Below are 23,096 nucleotides of genomic sequence, written 5' to 3'. Positions count from 1 at the left end.
ATATTGTTTGCATACAAAGCCAGCAGAGTAATTTGTAGTTTCATATCTTGTTGTTCTTAAGATCTCCTTACTTCTTTCCTTATCTCCATAGTATACACTGGAAAATGTCATCACACTTTTCTTTATCATCCCTTGGTTATTGCCAGAACAAAGTTAATATCCTAGGGGGAAAAAAGAACTTCACAACATTCACATTTACTTGGTCAATATATACAATTATTTTGGTTGTGTCTAAAGGGAAGGAGGTATTTGCATACTTGTAAACTCAATGATGGAATAACAACCTGAATTAGTATCAGTATTGGTAAAATTTTTTAATTGACTTGCAAAATGCTTTTTGCCAATGCCCTGTATTGGATAGTGAATATATACAATTCAAATTGGTTTAGGTTGAACTGGTGAGGGGAGAGAAAAAACAGTCCAGTCTAGGAATTATTTTCAGTAGTGTATGGACAAGGTCAAACCATTTTGGTGTTTTACTTCTGTCATGGTCTGCTAGTGCTGTCTTTGAATACTCACGATCTGGGCCTGGTAGTGCCTTATACTATAAAAGTTCTGTTCTAAAAGTGTGTGGGGAATGATTACTACAAGGAAATCATCTTATTACTACCCCGGAGCCACAATCTGAAGGGCTGGGTTGACAAAGAGGAGTTAACTGAGTCACCTAGGAAGTTATATCACTCATTAAAGGCTGCAATGAGCTTTAGAAGCAGATTATGTTCAGGCAGATCTCCATTGCTACCACGGCCTACTCTAGTCCCAGAACTCGTACTTTATTTCTAATTGAGAAGCAATTAAAAAGACAGATGGGAGAATTATCTTATTGCTTGACATTCAGCAGGAAAAAAAATAGTATTAATTCTGCATTACTTTTATGGATGAAGGACACAAAAATGTAATGTAAAAGGTAAATGGCTAATAATATAAAAAAAAAATCATTAATTAGATTTCATAAGGTTGCATGAAAAAATCACAAGATGGTAACTCAGTCTGCTCATATTGTTTTTCAAGACAGACAAATTTAGGCAGATATTTGTGTTAAAAATACAAACTGGGCAACAAGACTTTCTTCAAACAGAGGTAAAGGATAAGATTACTGAAGACAGTGATGTGGTCCATCAACAGTATATTTTTATTTTGTAGAAATAAAAATAGCCCATTATTTTTACAACTGTAACATTTTAAATCTAATAATAATGAATTGTTTTTTGCACCAAAGATTTGCCCCAAAAGCCTGAGATGGTGTAAGCATAGAATGTGTTTATTATTTCCACATAACAGGTACGCTCATTTGTCTTATTCAAATTCAAACCCAATACTCTATATACCATTTAAAATATGTCATTTTTAAAAAATTGTTGGGCGTTAGTATTTATTCAAAGTCAGTTTAGGAATAAGCATAGTTTTGTGACTGGAAATACTTGAAGTGCTGAGACTGTGTAGGGATTTTTCTTTTCTTATGTTATAGTGAATTTAAAAGTGCTAGTCTATTTAAAAAGTGTCCATGTCAATAAATACTTAGTATCCCTACTAGTGCAGAAACCTCTCTATAAAAGGCTTTTCATCCACTTTTGTTATTTTCAAATATTTCTTTTCTTTCTAAGGAGATAGCTATAACCACAAAAAACAGGGCTTAAAAAAATCTGTTGAATCCTCTATTCAGGAAAATATCAGTCTTAAGAATATATTTAGCAATGTAAATTTATTTATTTATTTGGTTAAAAAGGAGAATTTTAGAATAGAACATGGTTATATATTATTTTACTTCTGTAGCACTTTAAAAATAAATTTTATGAGACTAAGATATCAGAAATGGCAAATTAAGACATTTTCTTAATTATCTTCTGTAAGATTTAAATTATTTGCAGTAATGGGAATAATCTGTACATGTTCTTATATATTAACTGAGAGACTGTTTTGTTACGAAAATATCCCAAAACATTAAATGGATTTGAAAGTGTTTGAACGTTTTTAGATTTGGAAAAAATTGCATCTTGTGGTATTCTTAATGTATTGCAATTATGCATTATATTTGAGAGAGGGCCAAAAATCTGAGTATTTTATCACTATTCACGGAACAGTGTTGGTTTTGCCGAACTTCCAATAAGTCATGACCTATTTTATTCATGAAAATATTTTAAATCATAGAATCATTACAGTTGGAAAAGACCTCCAAGATCATCAAACTCAATCACTAATGTAGCACCATCATGTCCCCCACTAATCATGTCTCCAAGTGCCACACCCACCAGTTTTTTGAACACTCCAGATTTGGTGATTCCGCTGTTTCCCTAGGCGGCTTGTTCCAAATAATATGTCAAAAAATGTTCCCCCCTTATTTCATAGCATAACACTAATTTAAATATCCCAAATTAGCAAACAGCTTAAGTGGCAAACAAGTTATTAAAATAGTTTCAAATCCACATCAGTTCTTAACAATGCCTTGGTTCATTATTATACTTCAGTTATAATAAAATATGTTTTGTAAAATTAATAAAAGGCTAGTTACCAATGATTTCAAAATTATACCTACCCTGAAGATTTTACTGAGTGGACTACTTTGGGTGAACAGATTAACAGTGTTCTGGTATGTTCTGTGCCATAGTCAGTGAAGCCAGAGGGATCTAAATTTAGTAAGAAAATGGGACTAGCATTTACTAAATTTACTTAAATCAAAGGAGAGATACATGTCAATACCAATGACTATTGAATAACACCTATTGAGTCATGAAGGTGATTTTTTTGTCATTGATGGTGTGCTAAAATAATTGAAAGTGTTTAAACTTAGCTATCTTCATAGGATTTTGCATCAATATATAATTTTCAGTAGTAATATGATTTGGGTGTCTACTGTTGATTTAAGCAAAATCAAAGCTACAAATATTTTCAGTGTCCACAATTTCTAGTTATTAATTTAGGTTATTTATATAATGACTTGCTCTAAATTATCTCTAGTATTTCTAACAGTTTTTTTAAAATTTAAATTGTGCTGATCTAAGTTATAAATATATGCTTGATTTCTCATTTTGTTTTTTTCAGATCACATAAATTTAAAAATAACTAATACATGAGGCAAAAGCTAGTGCTCAATTAATCTTTGCTTGTAGGTTCTTGGGGTTTTTTGCCACAAACTACATTTTCTTTTTTAAACTTGATGGCAAAAGATAGAGAAGGGAAAAAAATATAAAACTCATGATTTTTCAGTGTTTCTTCAGAAAAATAACTTTGTCTAATTTTGGTTGTCTAGTTTGTGGTCTACTCATATTAAGTTTTATTAATTTTTTTTCCTTTTCATAATTTGTCATGTTTCTGTCATTTTAGGGATGGTTATATTGGTGATGGTTAAGAAACTGGCATCCTGTTTTCTCCTTAACATTTTTTCCCTGACATAACGAACATCTTTTCTCCATTTCTGCTGTAGTCAGCACTGACCGGGATCTAATAAAGCAAGGTCTTTAACAGCTTAAAATTGTCCCTGACATCATCTTGTCAGTTGTTATTAGACCTTGAATGGTACAGACAGTGGAAATCTTTCAAAGACATTTTGACAGAGTGGCAGAATGTTTATAAAACTAGCAAAATTTTGTAACACTTTAAGATACATAAACTAGTATGAAAACTACTTGCCAGACTATTGGATCATATGTTCTACAATATTTATTTCCAAGGTTAGTGCTCGTTGACTTTGCAGTATAATGTGCATTGACAGTGTAGGTTCATTGCCATACAAAAGCTTAAAGAATATCTCATAGCAGTTTTAGATCAGCAGCTTTTTGTATGCTTTTTCTATGCTTTCTGAAAAGTAAAGTGTATTCTTATATTCATGAGCACAGTATTTGTCAGCTAAGTTCTGTAAAGCCTAAGAATGTGTATAAATTTAAAAACACTGACATGAGAAGAAATTTTTTTTATGTGCCACAGCAAAAGTATATAAAATATATTTTTAGATATACACACACTCTTTGTGTGTGCATGGTTTGTGCAAGAACACAGAATTAAACGTTTACCAAATTTGCAACAGAAAATATTATGTTGAGAATCATGGGAGAAAAGGCAAATTTTCCAAACTTATTACTAGAATTTCAAATACTAGTTTGAAATAATAATGAATAAATTATTAATGTTCTGTAAATTAAACACTGAATTCAATAAAATCCTGTCAATTTGCATCGGTGGATGTTCATGATTTTAGTTTTTTACTTTATGTAAATGTTGATTTGGACATTTGTCAGAGAGAGAAATCCATTCAGATTTTATTCTGTAGTAGTAATTTCTTTTGCTACTGAAAACAGAGTCTATCACACAGGACAAAAGAAAACAGTTTCTAACTTTATTTTCATTTATTTTAAAAAGTAAAGATGAAAATTATGTATTTCAGCTTGCTTTGCATTTTTGCAGGAATATTATATGAAGAAGTGAAGAGATGCAGTTATCAATAACAAAACTGAAATAATTTGTTTGAAGGAAATGGAAGGTGACAGTATTCAATAAAAACAAACATAGCCATCATCTCCATCAACATTATCATCATCACAATGAAAGCTGGGAAAGAAAGTATTTCTGATCCTTCATTCTAGAAGGCTGCATGAAAGTTTATGCAGGTAAATTATACCCTAAGTTAGTTAAAATCATACTTTCAAAGGAGGATATTTTCTTAGAAGTCTAAATAAAGCTATAAAATATTTAGCATGTGTCGAGCTTATTAATGTATGGATCCAAAGAAAGTATTGATACAGAAAATATTACGTAATTTTGTGTCCAGTAATATGATAGTTTTTCATTCCTTGTCACTAACTATACTTGAAAATATAATGGAACCCAGTATCACAACCAGACTCACATAGACATACTGGGAAATTTACATTTTTTGCAAGATCTACATGTACCTGGAATCTAAAAGAACAGAATTTCTTATCCACTTATTAAAGACCACCATCACTCCCATCAATTCCATTTAACATGGGAGTTCACCTCACAGGAATAACAAAATTTTTGGTAAATTTTACTGAGTATCCCTTAAGTTTCCTTTCTGTTGCCTACAAATTAACCTTTCACTTATATACAAGAGAATATACTTTAAAAAATATTAAAAAATATATAAAAAATAAGTAAAATAATATCATTTTCTTCATCAGTCATGAGGTAATTTTGTTAATTTTAGGGATTTTATCTAGTCAAAAATGGGATTAAGAATGGTATATTCCAATAGGTGCATTTCTATAACCTCAGGACAGACAACCATCTGGTACTTTCTGGCTAAACCTGTGCCCTTCACAAACACAGTTTGTGATTATAGATGGTCTCTTAGATATTTGTACTCACGTCCATCTGTTCGTATGGCATTATGCCTACGTGCAAGTCAGTCTTTTCACTAATTCACTGGTGCCGGACATCGATGAGTTTAGATTGGCCATCTGGATAAAATTGCAGTTGCCATATTTTTTAGCTGCACATACAATTCTCCCTCAGTGACATCAGTTTCATAATGGACTGACATACTGCTGGACATGTAATTACAGAGTGGTGAAATTACACCTTCAAATCAGTCTATTAATACTCATAAAATTCTTAAAAGGAGTAATAAATCTCTCTAAATCAGAGTAATCTGGTGACCAAAAAAAATTCACTTCCTCCTATAATCCACTCAACACCATCACAAGCTATTATTAGCTGGAATCAGGTGTAGGCCAAATGAGAAGTATTTTGAAAGAATGCTTGTACTGGGTCTGGCTGGGATGAAGTTGTGAAGTTAAGTTTCTTCACAGCAGTCGATACAGTGCAGCACTTTGCATTTGCTGCTCAGTGTCAGTAACCACCATTGTTTTGGTCACCACTGTGCTTGCAGGGCATCAAGGCTTTCTCTCTCTCTCTCTCTTCCCTGCCTCCCTCAAAGTGAGTATGCTGGGTAAGAGCTTGGGAGGGGGCACAGGTGGGACAGATGAACTGAACTGACCAGAGGGATATGTGTGAGCCTATACCATGCTCAGCAATAAAAACTCTGGGAAAGGAGGAAGAGATGTTTGTTGTCACAGTGGTTGTAACTGTTATATCCTGCTTCCCAGGACATGAGATAACTTCCTGGCTATGGAAAGAAGTGAATTCATTTCTAATTTTGTTTTGCTTGCACATGCAGCTTTTGCTTTTCTTATTAAACTGTCTCTATCTTGATTCATCAGTGTTTCATCTTCCTTCTATCTTTTCTTTCCATCCCCTGGGAGAGGGGAGTGAGTGAAAATCAGGGTGGTTTTTTGGCTGCTGGCTGGGGTCAACCTACCACAATTCTAAAATAGCATTTATAAGCAGGTATTTTCTTTGGAAAACATGAACTTGAAGACTACTAAAATCCACACATGTCAGTAGACCATGTCTGATTCAGGAAAGTTCACATGTCCAATAAAACATTCTATTTTTTCAGAAAACAACTGATTTTTAACTAGCAGGGACTCTTCTGAAGACGTGGACCTTTGGTTTTCAGCAGCAGAACAGAAATAACTTATACAAAGAAGGAAAATGGCTAATTCAGAATTTTTGTATTTTTTTAACTACCTGAGTGAAGAATAAATATATTTATGCCTTAAAATGTCATGACTGACATTTTACATTGCTGGAGCTGTGATTGAATATATATACATATAAATCTACTGTTTCTCCTACTATTCAGTGGATTTTTTCCTATTATTTTGTGATAAATTGAGAGATGAGGTATATGCATTATCCAAAAGTGAATTTTTGAATAAGTTAATAATTAATTATCAATAATGAAACAAGAAAATATTAAAAAATGAAACTTAGGAGTGAGCTGGATAAGTCAATGTGTTCAGGAATTGAAAAGAAAAAACGGAAAAAGCAAAAGCACTTAAGCAAATGGTCAGTGTGATTGCAATAAAATCTCTATATTCTGATTTTTAATTTAATAAATTTACACTTCAGATCTACATAGCAAGGCTGTTTTCTTCTAATTGGAATAATTAGATTCATCTTATGCTTCTTAAGTTTTTGTATAAAGGTTCAGACGATTAAAGTAAAATGTATCAATCTTTTTTTCACTGTATGTGATCATGATAACCAAGTCAGCTAAAATTTTTCCTCAGTCCTTCTAGTAATAGTATGGTGAAACATTGGTGTGATCATCTCAAACTCTCAGCTCAAACATGACAAGATTAAGAAGAAAAAAATGCATATAAATGTCCAGCTAAGTCTCAAGCTTATTATGTGCAGTGAAATAGCATAACATCACATAGATGAAAAAACCTGAAAAATAAAGCTATATCATTTGTGTGTAAAGCACATAAAGAACTTTACAATATCAATTTATTCAGAAATCTACATCTACCTTTCACTCATGAATGTGTATATTAAATGCATGGCATTAATGCTCATTTGTGTTATATTTTTGACTCTGATATGATAATTCAGTCAGTGCAGCCTTCATAATGAATATCTGGATGAACTTTAGTGCTTTTGCAGTATTCCTCCATGCTTGCAACATCTACTACACATTTCCTCTTGCTGTTGTTAGGATCTTTGGGTTTAGGAACTGCTTAAAAGTTTGTGACATTTATGTGCTTCATCCATTTGTAGTTTCTCACTTAAGATTTGTGACACTTCCGAATTTTACTACAAATAGATGAAGGAAATTATTACTAATGTGGCATTCATTGCAAGTGCTGAAGTGGAGTTAGCTGAAGTGTACCAGAAAGGAGTTTGAAACACATGTGAAAGAAGAAAGGAAGGAAGACATTATAATTGAGTGTCTGCTACACTGTGAGTTGTTTTTACAAGAAACTGCTGACATTTATTTTTTCCATGTTTTTATATCAGTAACTCCTAATATATGATTCTATAAACAATGTTTTATGACAGAGAAACATCTGAATTTACCTAGAGAATGGGTTGTAAGTAAGAGAGACTGTGATTGGTATTAAAAACAAATATTCAGTGCAAAAAACATTTGGAAAATTGATTGTTAGAGTAAGGGCTAATGGATATTAGCTTGCATTAAAATATTATAAGTCATAAAAGTTTTGTCTTTTTCTGAATAAAAAGGTATATCCAGAAGGCTGAAGCATGCTTAATATTATTAAGAGTAGAGCATGTAACAACAGTAATAAGCCTCCACTAAAAACACGCATCAAAAATATCTGTCTATTCAAGTATTCAGAGGACTCCATTAACCTTCAAAGTTGCAGATACCTTCAGGTGTCTTTAAATTAATTTATTTTTTCTGGCAAAGATGAAAAATGGAGACATATCCAAAGTTCTACTGTATGGAAATTGCAAAGTGTTGTCAAGTTATTACTTCAGTGACAGGTGATTTTTTTGGCAGAAAACACTTTCTTCCACAAGAATTATGCAAGCATATAAACGATTGTCAAAATTTGCTTGGTGTCCAAGATTATTGGTCAGCAAATAGACTTTCCAGCTGCAGAAGGAATTAAACATAGGTTCATTAAAGGATGGGAATGGAAGGCCAGAATTACTTGATGAAATGGTACCAAAGGAGAAAACACACATACATGAAGGTTGCAAGGCGATTTTGACATGACTGCTTAGAAGGGTAGGTGTTGAAAGACTTGCCTGGATTGTTTGTATACTAGTGGACAGAATTTTGGTAACAAACAGTAACTGTAAGTGCAGGACCATGACATTGTCAGAAAAACAAAAATTTGGTGAGATAATACATAGTTGAGGCATTGTCGTAGGTAATTAAATGTGGTTAAAGGAAAATCAGGATAACTAATTTACTGTTTTCTGTAGATGATAAAATAGACTGAAGGTCTTGTCTGCACAGTCCTAGAATGTAACAGACGTCACTGTCATTAATCATTGAACTATAACAGCAGATTTGCAAAGTATGGGTGGAACAGTGATGTGTTTGGTTTGCAAAAAATCGGCTGTATAAAACACTAGTTTGAATCATTTCATGCTATTTTTCATTCATTCAATTGTTGGGCACATCTTTCCTAGTACTGGGATATCTGTTAGAAAATTATGGTCTAAAATGTGCATATTGATATATAAAGAAGTAAAAACTTTGGTCTAAGGGAGGACTAATGGAAAAAATGCAAGTACGACGATACAAAATAGAAATAAAAAGCTATGATTCTTGAATTCTACTAATAATGATAATTTTACCTAAAAAGTTTAATTATTTACTAACATTAAAAAACAGATATTAGCTTGCATTTTTACATTTCTATGAAATTATGCACCATTTTCAAAGTGATAGAATTCCAGAAGATTAATGTTCCAGAAAGGAAGGAAACTGATGAATTTTAAATAAATTCTGCTTTTTATACCAAAGCAACTCTATTGATTTCAAATTATTTTATATCTGCATAATGAAAGAGAGGGTTTTCCTACATCTTTCTTGAATTATAAAAGGTAATTTAAGGATGATAATGAAAATTCTCATGTTCTCTTTCTTTTCTCTTCCTTTCCAAAATTGATTTTTGAAGCATAAATTCTTTCATCATTTTACAGAAGGTAAGATTTTGTCCATAAAAATCAGTGCTCTAAACACAACAGTAATGTCTGGAAGTATTCTCCTGTGAGCTTCTTATACACTTCTATTTTGATGAAGTATATAGTAGAGTTGGAAATACTGCACTTAAATGCAACAAGATACTTTTCTTACACATCCCTTTTGTGCATATCAAACTTTCTCAGACTCAGTGATATTAATACAGAAGTTGTCAAATCATGGTTTCTGCTTTCCTGTAATCCTCTTCTTTCTCAACATATTTGAATGGTAAGGGCTAACCTGAGCATATGGAGAAAAGCTGTATGTGTGTATGAAGGTGCTGTGCAGTTAGTCCAAATGAAGGAAGAAATTAATATTTCCTAGCTAAGTAATAGCCATTTCTAGAAAGTGATTTATTCAGGCTAATCTTCCTTCCAAACAGGGGAATTTCACGCTAAATAAGTTTAAAATGATAGGTTAGTTATCAAATACCCATACAGCTAAAACTGAGGGTCATGAGTCAAAGTCCAAGGAACTGAAAAAGACAGAAGTAATATTCTTCTGCCCAGATACAGGCAAAGAGCCTGATATGAACAAAGCAGATAGAAAAAGTGGAGGAGAGCACAGCTAGGGAGTTAAGTATTGTTCTTTCTTCAACATAATTTCAATCCATGTTTCACCAAAGTGTACCTTTTCTCAAGATAAAATGTAGTACAGTACGATAAGTTGAAACTCTCTTGGTCGGGCAGAAATTAATTAATAATGTTTGCTTTCCTTTAACTATTTAAACAGTTTGATTTCTTGCCTGAAATTATTTGTACTTAATGGAAAACATCCAAGTTTGTTATTTTATTTTCCACAGTACTGCAGCAAAGTCACTGGACAGCTTTCCACTGATATCAATAGTCTTTACAAGCAATATCAAGGACCTGATTATCTAGGCCATTTCACACATGAAAGCATATTGCCTTCAAGGGAAATTCTGCATATAGAAATATTTGAGAATTGAGTTTGAAATTGAAAAATTACTTTGGATTTCCAGCAAATTTATTTTAATATCATCACAGAATAAATTGAGTTGGAAGGGACCCAGAAGGATCGTCGAGTACAACTCCCGCTCCTGCGCGGCACCACTTGAGAGTCACCCCATGTGCCTGAAAGCATTGTCTAAACACTTCTTGAACTGCCACGCTTGGTGCTGTGACCACTTCCCTGGGGAGCCTGTTCCCTCTGGGTGAAGAACCTTTTACTAGTATCCAATCCAAGCTTCCCTTGACAACTTCAGGGTATTCCCTCAGGTTCTGTCACTGGCCACTGCAGAGAAGAGATCAGTGTCTGCCCCTCCTCTTCCCCTCATGAGGAAGTTATAGCTGCAACAAGGTCTCCCCTCATTCTCCTCTTCTCCAGGTTGAACAGACCAAGTGAACTCAGCTGCTCCTCACACAGCTTCCCCTCAAGGCCCTTCACCATCTTTATAGCCCTCCTTTGGATGCTCTCTAATGGCTTTGTATCCTTACACTATGGTGCCCAAAACCTCACACAATATTCAAGGTGAGGCTGTACCAGCACAGAGAAGAGCGGGACAATACCTGCTGGCAATGCTATGCCTGATGCTCCCCAGGACATGGTTGTCTCTTCTGGCTGCCAGGGCACTGCTGACTCATGTTCAACTTTCCATTGACCAGGACCCCCAGATCCCTTTCCGTGACACTGCTTTCCATCATCTCATTCCCCAGTCTGTACCTAGATCTGTCTCGGTTTTGAAAGACAGGTGTCTGCTAAGGAAGGCAGAAGCCCCCCCTTGAAGTGGCAGATATAACCCCTCTAAGTTATTATATTTTGAAATCAAGGGCCTTTAGGCGAAGATGTGGGAAATAGGAATAACAGTTCTTTACTCTATATATATATGTATATAACCAGTCAAACAAAACAACAACAACTATGGCAGTAACAGCAATCACAAACCCAGTCCCAGCCTTCTCGGCTGTCAGGCCCTTTCCCCTCGGGTGCAGTTCCGCTCGCAGCCGGCAGGGGCGCTGGCGGCTCCCGGTGAGCAGGGCAGGTGCGATGGTTCCCCCGCGGCTGCAGGGGGAGCTCCGGAGCGAGCTCGGGGAGCACGCGGCACCAGTGCCCTGGGATCCCAGGAAGGGATGGGACAAAGGCTTCACAAACCCCTGGGCAGCTGATCCCGGACTCTCAGGAACAGCAGGCTAGAACGGCAGGCTGGAGCGGCAGGGACGAACGCAAATCCCGGGTGGCAGGCGAGATGTATCCAGATGGGAGAACCCCACGGAGGCCCAGGCAGGCAGGGCGAGCAGGGCTACAGCGTAGCGAAAGCTCGAAGCAGCAGCAGGGCAGGGCAGCCACAGCTCGGTCTCCAGCAGGGCAGGGAAAGCGGCTTTTGGGGTCCCGGCGTTGTTTCCAGCAGGAAGAAAGAACGGCCAAAAAGAAAGAAGCAGCAGCTCCTTTCTCTGCAGCTTCTCTCTCCGGACGCTCAGAGCGAACTGCCCCCACACCCAGGTGTAGACAAAGGAGTAGCCAGGCCCGCCCCACTCCCCTTTTTGTCTTTCTTAAGTACAGCCATTTGTCCCCTAGCAACATGCATACAGGAGAAAATTCCTTTAACAGGAAAAAAACTAAGACTAAACTAAAACCCCAACAACATCCAAGGTTGCCCCATCCCAGGTGCAGAATCCAGCACTTCCCCTTTTTGAACTTCTTATGGTTGGTGATTGCCCAGTCCCCTAATACGTTGAGGTCTCTCTGCAGGGCCTCTGAGGGATCCAGCTGGAGCAGAAGATTCCATGAAATTTCAGGGTCAGCTGGGAGTTGATCATTCTCACAGTCATGGTCCTCCAGCTCAGGGTACTGAGACCCCTTTTGTCCATCATCTGTGTTGAAAACAGGGGTAAAGAATGCAGTAATCACCTCTGCCTTGTCCATGTCCCTGTTTGTGAGATGATCACTGTCATCCTGTAATGGGCTGTTATTTTTACACTACCTATTGCCATTAATTTACTTGAAAAAAAAAATTTTTACTGTCCCCCACAGTTCTGGCCAGCTTCAACTCCAACTGAGCTTTTGATGAACAAATTTTCTCCCTACAGTGGCAAGCAGCATCTCTGTATTCTTCCCATGTCACTTGATCTTGCTTCCATTGGGCATACACCTTCCTTTATTGCCTTATTTCCAAGAGAGGATCTCTGTTCAGCCAAGCAGCCTTCTGCCTCACCTGCTTGACTTCCAACATTTGGGAATTGCCTGCTTCTGTGCCCCTAGGAGGTGATGTTTAAAAAGTGACCAGCACTGATGGATCCCAGCACCTGCAAAAACATTTTCTCAGGGGACCTTACTAACTCCCTGAGCAACTTGAAGTCTGTTCTCCTCATGGCCGGTTGAGGTTTTGCTGGCACTTTTCCTCCTGTCAATACGGATTTTAAACTTGATCGCTTTGTGCTTACCGTGGCCACAATGGCCGCCAGTGTCCACTTCTCTCATGAGATCCTCTCTGTTGCCAAACAGTAGATCAAGGAGGACAACTTTCCAAGTCAGCTTCCTTAGGACCTGCTCCATAAAGTTGTCATCCAGGTTCTTTAGGAATTTTCTGGCATGGGTTGTACCAGCTGTGTGATGTTCCCAGTTAAATTCTGACAAGTGGAAGTCTCCCATGAGGACAAGGGCAGTTGACTTGGAAGCTTCCCTTAGTTCTGCAAATAATAACTCATCTGCATCATCATCCTAACTAGGAGGCCTATAGTAGACTCCCAATGTGTGTGAGAATTTTTTACACTAAAAGTTAATTTTTCATGGTGTATAGAATTACCCAGTGGAGCAGAAGCACTAACTGTAAAATTGGTCCAACTCTATGTGGATGGAGTTGAGAGAGAACCTTATTAACATTACCTCCTCAACAAACCCATTCACACATAATCTAGTGTGCAAAGGTAATCAACTGTACTATGGGACTTGAAGATACAGGTGAGATTTGGCAGTTGGAGATTCCTTTCTATGGATTTTAGAAATCAGAACCTGCTGTGTAATTCTGTGGCTAATTTCAAGACATTGGGCCCACATCCAAGAGATACCGTATTGTGGAATCCCTCATACCTACTACCCACTAAAGAACACTCCAATATTTGGAAGTTAACAGGGTGGGGAGCTGTGGCTAATGAGAATTGTATTTGTGTTGATATTAAATCCTGACTTTTCTGTTTGTAACTTTGTTATTATTGGAGGATGTGATTTTAACTATTCAGATCCAGTTTTATCTTATCAATTGTTACAAACTAATCACACCCTATGATTATACTGCTGATGCCCACTGTTTTATTTTTCATTTTGGTAACCACATTGTATTGGACTATGATTTGTGTTGTCTCTCCTCTTCTCTATTTTGTCTTTTGGTCTGCTAAGTGAAAGTCACCATCCTTGAAGAAAATTTGGAGTGAGCAGCAGAAGAGGAGAAATTAGCAAATGCTTTGAGTTACTGGGGTGGTGTGAGAGACTGGACTATTAATCATTAGTGACTCTAAACATTTGCCCATTTGTGGAGATGCCAGGGTGCTTTGCTGAGGCCCAGGTTGTGCCTCCCAGGGGAGGAGGTAAAGTTTTGAGTGTGTAATGGCTGATACAGAGGGGGTTGAACTATCACAATGTGGAGGCTGCAAACCGGGTTTTAAAGCGGGTAAGAGGCAATTCTTGCAAGGTGAGGATGTTTTGCTACTCTTAATCATACAGGTTTCCCCTCGGATTACTCTTCTTTCCAGTAAAATTTAATATAGCAGTGTCATTTTCACAGATTTGAAGGGAACTTTTCATATGTACTTACAGTTTATTCACCTGAACTTACAATGCCTAGTAATTAAATATTCTATATAGAAAATGTTTGCCATCCTGTATTCCAAACATAAACAATCATGTCTTGTATTTATAGCTTTAAAAATACTTTCATATTCATATTAGTTTTACTAATTTTTATACATTTATTGGAATCAGTTACTTAAGTAAAAGAGATAGTAAAAACATATAGCACAGATTGAAATAATTGAGCAAATATTCCCATTTTCTTTTTCAAAGTAAATCAAAATGTCAAAACAATTTGTGATAATTATTTGCTTTTTGCATGTGGTGCTCCATGAAAACAGAAAAGTAAGAATATAATAAAACATGAACTGCATTCCAGTTTTAACTTTGATTAATTCTGTCATGTTCTGAGTGGGAAGAGGAAATCTGAGCATAGAATTTACCTTTAGCCCAAAGAATATTTAAGTGGTCCAAACTATTAATACAGAAAAATATTAATAATAATGCAGTTATAATGCTTCTATAAAAGATTCCTTGTATCCTTAGTTTATACATGCTTTCAATGTTTCTCTGGGCTCACCCCCAAGCATTCCTTATGAAGATTAGGGTGAGGACAAGTTTCCAATTAGCCTTTGGTGTCATGTGTTCTTTGGTAGATGGAGGAGGGATCCTTCCTGCACAGTTGTGGATACACTTGAGAAAATTGACTTTGCTAAATAAGGTTAACTGTCAGCAGAACAGCTGACCTACACTTCTTGGCCTATAACTTTAGATGGGGTCTGTTTAAAATCTAACTTGTATTTCCATGTGATGCTTTTTTGGCCTATGACTAACTCGTAATTTTTGTAATCATATGTTCTTTACAAATACCTTGGAAGATCAAATATTTTCATCTTCTTGGTTTAGAATAATAAAAGACTTTAAGAGAATATTCATACATAAAGCTCTTCATAGAAGAAATGCATAAGTGTTGAAAAAAGACATTAGCTGTTTTAGAATTAATAAACATATATTTTCTCAGGAGTGAGAAGAAGTAGTATGTAAACTGCTAATGTAAAAAAATTTCACCAAAAATGGAAATGTTTCAGTTTCAAGGCAAGTAAAGCAGTAGTGTACTGATAGAAATTTCAACCTTCTTGTTATTGGCCCAGCACATATTTTTTGTTAAGTTTTTCTTTGTTTCCTTTGTTCACTTTTTTATGTATTATAACCTTTTGTATCACACCATTTGACTAGAGCAAGTATTTAAAGAGATACTATTCAAAATTCTTTATTAATGTTTCACTTCTTTTTTACATAAGGCTACACCACAGATGCTGCAGATGATCTACAATGACCTGTGTTAGGTCCTGCCTTAAGTCATTGCAGGAAATGCTGGTCCTTACAACATAAACAAAGGGAGAAAAGAAAAGCAAGAGCATGAGGAATTAAGTTCAATGTCCAAGGTCACTGAAGAACTTGCCTGGGTCAATAAAAGAAGCTAGATTTCTTGTTGCCCAACTTTTATCATTGAATCACAATGCCATTAGTTATTACTTTGTTTTTAATAGATGTTGTTTACAAGAGCAGAATTCTCACACTCTCACAAGATCAATGTGAAGACTATTTCAGACCCTCTGCACTCTGGCATTTCTTTGAAAATGCATAAATCTTTGGAAAAAGTGTCCCCAACACAGTTACACAGCTGCCAAACCTTTCCCTTCTTCTAGAGAAAGAGCTCCTTTCTTTAAACCTTGGCTGTTCTCGAAGCATTTTAGAATGATGTTAGTGTCTCAGCAGAGTATATGACATCTTTCTCTGATGATTTAAAGCCAACTAATCATTGAATCAACCATCCTGAGATACCTCATGGATAATGTTTTTTTAGGACCCAGTCTTGCAAATCTGAGTAGAATGGCCCAAGTACACAAAACCCACATATTCATTTAAGTAGTCATATTATCGTATAATTTTTTTGTTTGAGTTTGAAGGCTGTTGCATATCGCTATCTCGAGCTCTGCAGCTTCTGTGCCAGAGCGCGAGGTGTTGTGCTCTCTAAAAAGCAACTCCAAAGCGAAGCCGCTCAGCAGGATCAGCTACATACACTCACACACGCGTGCACGCACAAACGCACGGGTAGCTTCAGTAATATGGGTCAGCAGCAAAGAGGCAGGAAGGGTCTCTGCGTGGAGTTCCACAGGAGCAGTTTATTGCTTCCACACTGGAAAGGATCCCAGAGGCAAAGACTGAGAACAATGGAGGGTCTATGTTAAGTATGAGGGCGGTACACAGGCAGGACTAGGGAATGGGGACCAATGGGGAAGCTCTGGGGGAGTGGCAAGGGGCAAAGGCCAATGGGGGGAACTTGGAGTGGAGAACTTTCTAGGAAATGAATCATATAAGGTAGCAAGGGGGCTGGGTGGCCAACAGCCAACCAGAGAAGCAGAACTGGGGTAGATTACCATAACAGAACAAAGCATTCTGGGAGAGGCTTCTTTTCTCACTGTGACCGGGACATACTTGTCTGGTACCAGGGACTGTCTTACCTGAGAACTGTCTTTGTCTCTTGTACCACAGGCCAACTGGCCACCACAGTTGCAAGCACAACTGGAAGCATCCTAAAATATTTTTTTTAATGTTTCGATCACATTTTCTGATCTTCACCCTGCTTTGCTTTGAAAACCAAAATTTCTAGGAGACAATCTAAAGATTTAAGGTGGATATATTTGGAAATCTTTTCAGGTTTCTCAGTTTTTAATTTTCATTCTGTTTTTTAGACTTATGTTCAGAAGTTCACTCCCTGTTAATAACACAATTATCATTGCTAATTGTGAAAGAAGGAAACACACTCCACTCATTTCAATGTTTTAAAAACTGGATTAAGCATCAGAATAACTGGGTCAGGAACTCTAATACCTATTAAAATGTGTCTGCATTTGATTTTAATTTTAGATATTCATGTACATATCCAGTTATTGATCCAAAGACACCAAAACAAACTAAAAGAAAAAGGTTGGTTTTTTTTTTCATAGATACTAATAGCTAAATGTGACTATTAATGACTGGAAATGGTTTGCAGGTCTGGGTTATGAAGGTCTCTACTATTTTATTTATTTATAGATATATGCTTGTGGAGAGTGGAAACTCATGGAAAAAAATGTTAATTGGAATCAATAAAGAAAGAAAATAACAAGCTGGAAAAGATGGCAAACAAGAAAATTTAGAAACATTGATAAAGTGTCAACACCAATCAGCATCAAGATCAAGTCTTCACAAAGTTACAGTGTCCTTGTTTTAGTTGATTTAGGTTAACTCCATTTGGGATTAATTTAAAGACATTTTGGCTCAGTTGACTTAAACTGACTCAAAGGCAGACACTGACATTTTAATCTGATACCTCTATCTCCATAAAAAGCTGCAGTATCATTTGAGTAAAAAAGAAAGTTTTCAGAATTGTAACATGTTCTTTTCAAAGGATTTTAGAAATATGATTCTAATTCTTAGTAGTTTTCAATAGTAGTCAAGAACCTCCTTTTTCAGGTTCTTTAAACAATGTCTTTATTATCCTTCAATTAGCTTGCATTAAAAAAAAAAATCAAAATAAATCAAATGTATATCTAGAAATCCTTACTATTTTTTCGCTAAGTTACTTAAGTTTCACTGACCCTTTGATAATGGATATATCCCTCACTGACTTTTTGGTCATTCTTTTGAGAATGAAGATAATTGTCCACTAGAATACAAAATCATTTTCCCAGGAGACATCCCAATTAATCCCTTGTCCCAGACCTGTCAGCTATTTATATCCAGCAATATTTTAAAATTTTTAATCATTTTCTTTGTGGTATGAATGCAGATGAATATGGAAAAATGCACTGCAGCCCTCAAGTCTAGTCTTGACTTTACGGAACTTTCGGAAAAAGAGCATGTACATCAAGCTGCTGGAAATTGTTTATTTACCTTGAAGACATAAAGATGAAGGATTCAGCTAAACCTGGCTAGAGCTGATTCTGTGAGCTCCAGGGATACTAAAGATTTCGAGCTACTTGCTCACACTTCTAAGCCATCATCCTCCAGTAAAGGCTAAATACTCTATTATTGTGGTATCTGTCTGATTACTCACTTCTTTTAAAATTCAATTTTTTCCCTGAAGAAAAAGCTTTCTGTTAATCATTATAAGTATCTGTAGCGGGTTTGGTTTGTAACCGGGCAGAAACCAATTTAGTGTAGTGGTTTGGTCCAAAATACTCATTACTGTTTACCTTCTGTGAGATAAGAATTAGGAGAAACGCAAAGCAGACACCAAACTATAAAGAAGTTTATTAACAGACCTAAAAGAAGAAAGAAAAAAATCATACCACACCTTCAGAACACTTCTCCTCCCCCCACCTTTCTCCCTTCTCCAAGTGACAATGTCAAAAGACAACCCTTGAGATGTTCAGTCTACCACTTCCATAATAACCTTGTTCAGTCCATTTAGAAAGAGGAGTCACTCTTGCCCATGCTATGAAAACATCACAGCGAGACAGCCGCCCAGGCTGGTTCTCTGCTCGCATCATGTGAGTCCCTTCCCCGACTTGCAGCTTTTCCCACAACTGTCTTTTTCAATTCTCCTCAGTTCAAATAATTGAGAATGTCCCCTTATTTTACATTTTTTTGTCAGAGACTAAAATGAGAGTAAAGAAAAGGGCAGGTAACCCCTACCTCTATTCTTCAAAATATTAAATTTATGGCATGAATTATGATTACACAATACTATATATTTACAGAGAATATTTACTTCTCTACAACTGTGGTGGTTTCACACCAGCCAGAAATTAGACTCCAAATAAGCCACTTCCCTTTTCCACTCCCCTTCCAGTATGACAGGGACAGATGCAGACTATAGGTTGAGATAGCAATTTATTGAAAACAAAAAGGCAATGGAATAAGAAATGCACAGTAACAGCAGCCATATTAATAACACAATTATACAAACAAAAGAAGGTGCTTTACCCAGAAAGAAGGAGTTCACCATCTTGACTTAGTTCCACGTGGCTGCTGGGACAAAGACAAGATGGTGGAAGCTCCCCGTAGGTCGCTTCCATATGGCCCCCAGACAAAGACAGGATGGCAGCTGTTCCTGCACTGGCATCTCTCCTCCCATCCCAGATCCTGAGATAAAGCAAATCATTGACAGATAAACCCCTTAAAGCCAGATTGTCCACACTGCAGCATGTGCTCACCTCTTCTTCCCCCCAAAGCCACACCCCCTAGTGAGGATGTCAGCGGTATAGAAGAGCAACCCAGTCATGCCAACATGGCACTAAACTCCCCAACAGAACTACATTGACTAAAAGCTATGATAAACAGATTCAAACCCAACAGATAAGAAAATATGATTGTGTACTGGTTTCCTCAAAAAAATATGTAAGATGAATTTATAAGCCAAGTAGCCTCAAAACTTTCTCAGCTCATTTGCTAACTGTGACTATTTCAGAAGCAGTATATTTGTACATGTGTTAATTACAGATTTTCTGACTGGAGTACTTGAAAGTCCTGTTGGCTAAAAGCCAAACCATACAAATGTCCTTCTTTTTCCCCAACATACATTGAATCCCACCAGAAAAACAAAGTGTAACAGTAAGTGTTGAAATTATTAAGTCTTTGTCAAGTTTGGAAGATATTTCCTTTATTATTTTAAAGAAAAATGGGGTCAAAAAGTAAGGTTAAAATAAAATTCCCAAGTAAATATTTCCAAGATTAAACAACAGCAATGATCAAAATTTCCATGATTTGTAAGAAAATAAATTAAATAGGTAACTGTATAGCTAATGTTAATTGATGACAATATAATTATAATGGCAAAATTCTGACAGAGACTGAATTTTATGGAAAGAAATCACCATACAATAAAACACATAAAGTAAAAATTCTCAAAGAGCTAAGTCCTACCTGATCTATTCTAGATATTCAAGAACACTTTTGCTGAATTTATAATGTGTATGAGTATTTTGAAAGAAATGTAGGAAATAATGCAAAAAGAGGCAGGAAAACATCAAGAACATTGTAATCTCTGTAGCATTATGATCCTTGAATACCATAAGCTTATTGCCTTAAATATACTGTAATTTTAAGGGATATTGCTACTTATTTTAAGAGACTGTTTGCTATTCTGTCTCTTGAAATAGGTTAAAAAATAGTTCAAAGTGATAAGGACAGAAAAGAGACAAAGATTTAACATTATTTTTATTTAAAAATTCCAAAATAAAACCCTAAAACCAAACAGTTGGCAAACCAATCAGTGAAAAATCCCACAAATATATTTGTGCAGCTTTCAACAACTATTGTATCTATTTCTCACAATTGTCCTTGAGTATTATAATTGTTACAACCATTACAAAAATTGACATTATAATCTCTATTACTACATTGTTCATTTTTTCACTTATTTCAAATTAGCACAAAAGGATGAACTCAAATATTTAATTGATTAGGATAAGAAAAATCAGTTCATAAGTCGTACTCTATGCACACAATAAAATTAAAGCTAAACCAGAACTAATAACAACAGTAATGTAGCAATTTAATTTGTGCTAAGACTCTTCTACTGGAATTTACTCTTCTACAAAATAACAAAAAAGTTCTGAAACCTCAGTTCTCTTGCCAGTTTCCTGTATTCCCTGACCATAATGTTACAGAATACACGGAAGCTTTGTAAATCTCTCAGTATCTCCTGTAACAGCTACCACATTTTATGAAATTTAACAAACAAGATTTTCAGAGATCATAAGCAATTTTTTTTCCTAGCCACAAGGACATGGAATCCCACATAGTGTAGCTCTGTCTTAGTATCTAAATTAACATAAAACAGAAGATGACAACAGGAAGAATAAACTATAATCTGATGGCTGGGAAACTGTTTATAAATCTAGGAAGCCAAAGCTCAAATTTCAGTCCAAAACCAAGAAAGGGTTCTTGAGTCCTCTCAAATTCAGTCAAAAATTTCAGCCAAAAAGCTTAAAGTGGACACTTTTTTTGTACAAAAACATTAAAAAGAGAGAAGTAGAAATATTAATACAATAATAAAAAAATTCAATATGCAGTTCTACTGCATAAGAGTACAATCAGCAAAAAATAGTTTCAACTACTCTTGATCATAAAACCTCATATATGTGCAATGATTAATTTTAGATATTTGCCTATCTGCATAATGATTTCTATAGTTTTAAAGAGACACAATAATATTTGCTTCCTTTCAGTAACAGTTGAATTTTGGTGGTTACTTCTAAACTAGTTAAGCTGCATTTAAGTTGAGCAGTTCATCATGGCTGATATCTGGATTAAAAGAAGAGACAAACCCCCCAAATTAAAATGTTTCTATAGATGTAAACTAATAAGGAATGAATGTTCCATGCAACATAACTAAAAACCCCCTTGAAAATCTCTATGCATAAAGGTTCTGTCTTCTTAGTTGCCATGCTTTGATGTATTTCAGGGAAACCAGGTGAAGACTAAAGTCAGGACCTTTTCAGGATAAGTAATTTGTGGATGGGACCATCTAGAAAACTGTCCTCAGGGCATTAAGAAGCATAAGAGAGGTGGCAGCTCTTTAAGAACATTTTCTTAAAGCACAATAGGTCGTCATTCCCCTGTGTAAGAAATCAGACAAGGAAGACAGGGAATCAGCATGTCAGAAGAAGGGAGGTTTAGGTTAGATATCAGGAAAAATTTTCACCCATAGGGTGGTTGAGCGCTGGAACAGGTGTCGCAGGGAAGTGGTAACAGAACCAAACCTATCCAAGTTCAAGAAGCGTTTTGACAATGCCCTCAGGCACATGGTGTGATTCTTGGGGTGTCCTGTTCAGGGCCAAGAGTTGAACATGATGATTCTGGTAGATCCCTTCCAACTCAGCATATTCTATGATTCTATGAATAATGACATCCTGGTCAGGTTAAAGCATCGAAGGAAGTGCACAGGAAGTGGAATCAGGGACAGATGCCCTAGGAAGAATGTAGGACTCTGCCCAGATGTGTGGAGGTAGACTCAGGAACACTAAGGAACAGTTGGAGCTGAATTTGGCAAGGAATGTGAAGAGTAACAGGAAGGACTTCTCCAGGTACACTGCTCAGAAAAGGAAGAGTAAAGAAATTAGAAACCACCACCACCTCCCTACTCTCTCCCCCCCCCCCCCATAAAGAAGATAGGGGAATTGGTGACAACAAATATGAAGAAGACTGAGGAACTCAGCAGATTTTTGCTTCAGTTTTCACCGGTAATCACTCTTTCCACATTTCTCAAGTCCCTGAACTTCAGTGAAGTCCCTCACAGCGTAAAGGACCATTAGGTTCAATGCCACCAGAGGAACATGAACATATGTAATTCCATGGGACTGAGAGAATTACCTAATAATTGCTAATCCACTGTCCGTGGTCATCCTGCCATTGGATGCTCAGTTTCCTTGCACTATATTCATTTCTTTATATGGACTATTGAAGAAAATCTACAGCTGTTTGACATCCTTCAAGTCCATCCTTCAAGTTACATAGAAAATATGTATGATTTGCGATCCTGGCCTTTAATTTCTAGAGAAGCAGAGGGAATTTTTTCTGTCTCTTCTTGATCTGGTAATAGTTTCACTAGTAAGTTTGTTAACTGTTTGAGGTTTTTTTTTTCAGAAGCATATGGGTTATTTTTTTCAGTCTGATAATTTAGAACAGCTGTTCTTTTCTTGGGGCTTCTTAAAGCAAGTTTCTTTCTAGGTTGTTCTTTTTTTTTCCCCTGAAAGTTTACTCTCTATTTTCTATTTGAATTTTAAAAAACAGAAGAAAGAAAGTACTAATAAGGACTGGGCCTTGCAAAATGAGTCCA

Source organism: Corvus hawaiiensis, chromosome 5 (genome assembly GCF_020740725.1).
Source record: "Corvus hawaiiensis isolate bCorHaw1 chromosome 5, bCorHaw1.pri.cur, whole genome shotgun sequence".
NCBI classification, from domain to species: domain Eukaryota; kingdom Metazoa; phylum Chordata; class Aves; order Passeriformes; family Corvidae; genus Corvus; species Corvus hawaiiensis.
This window is presented reverse-complemented; position numbering follows the sequence as displayed.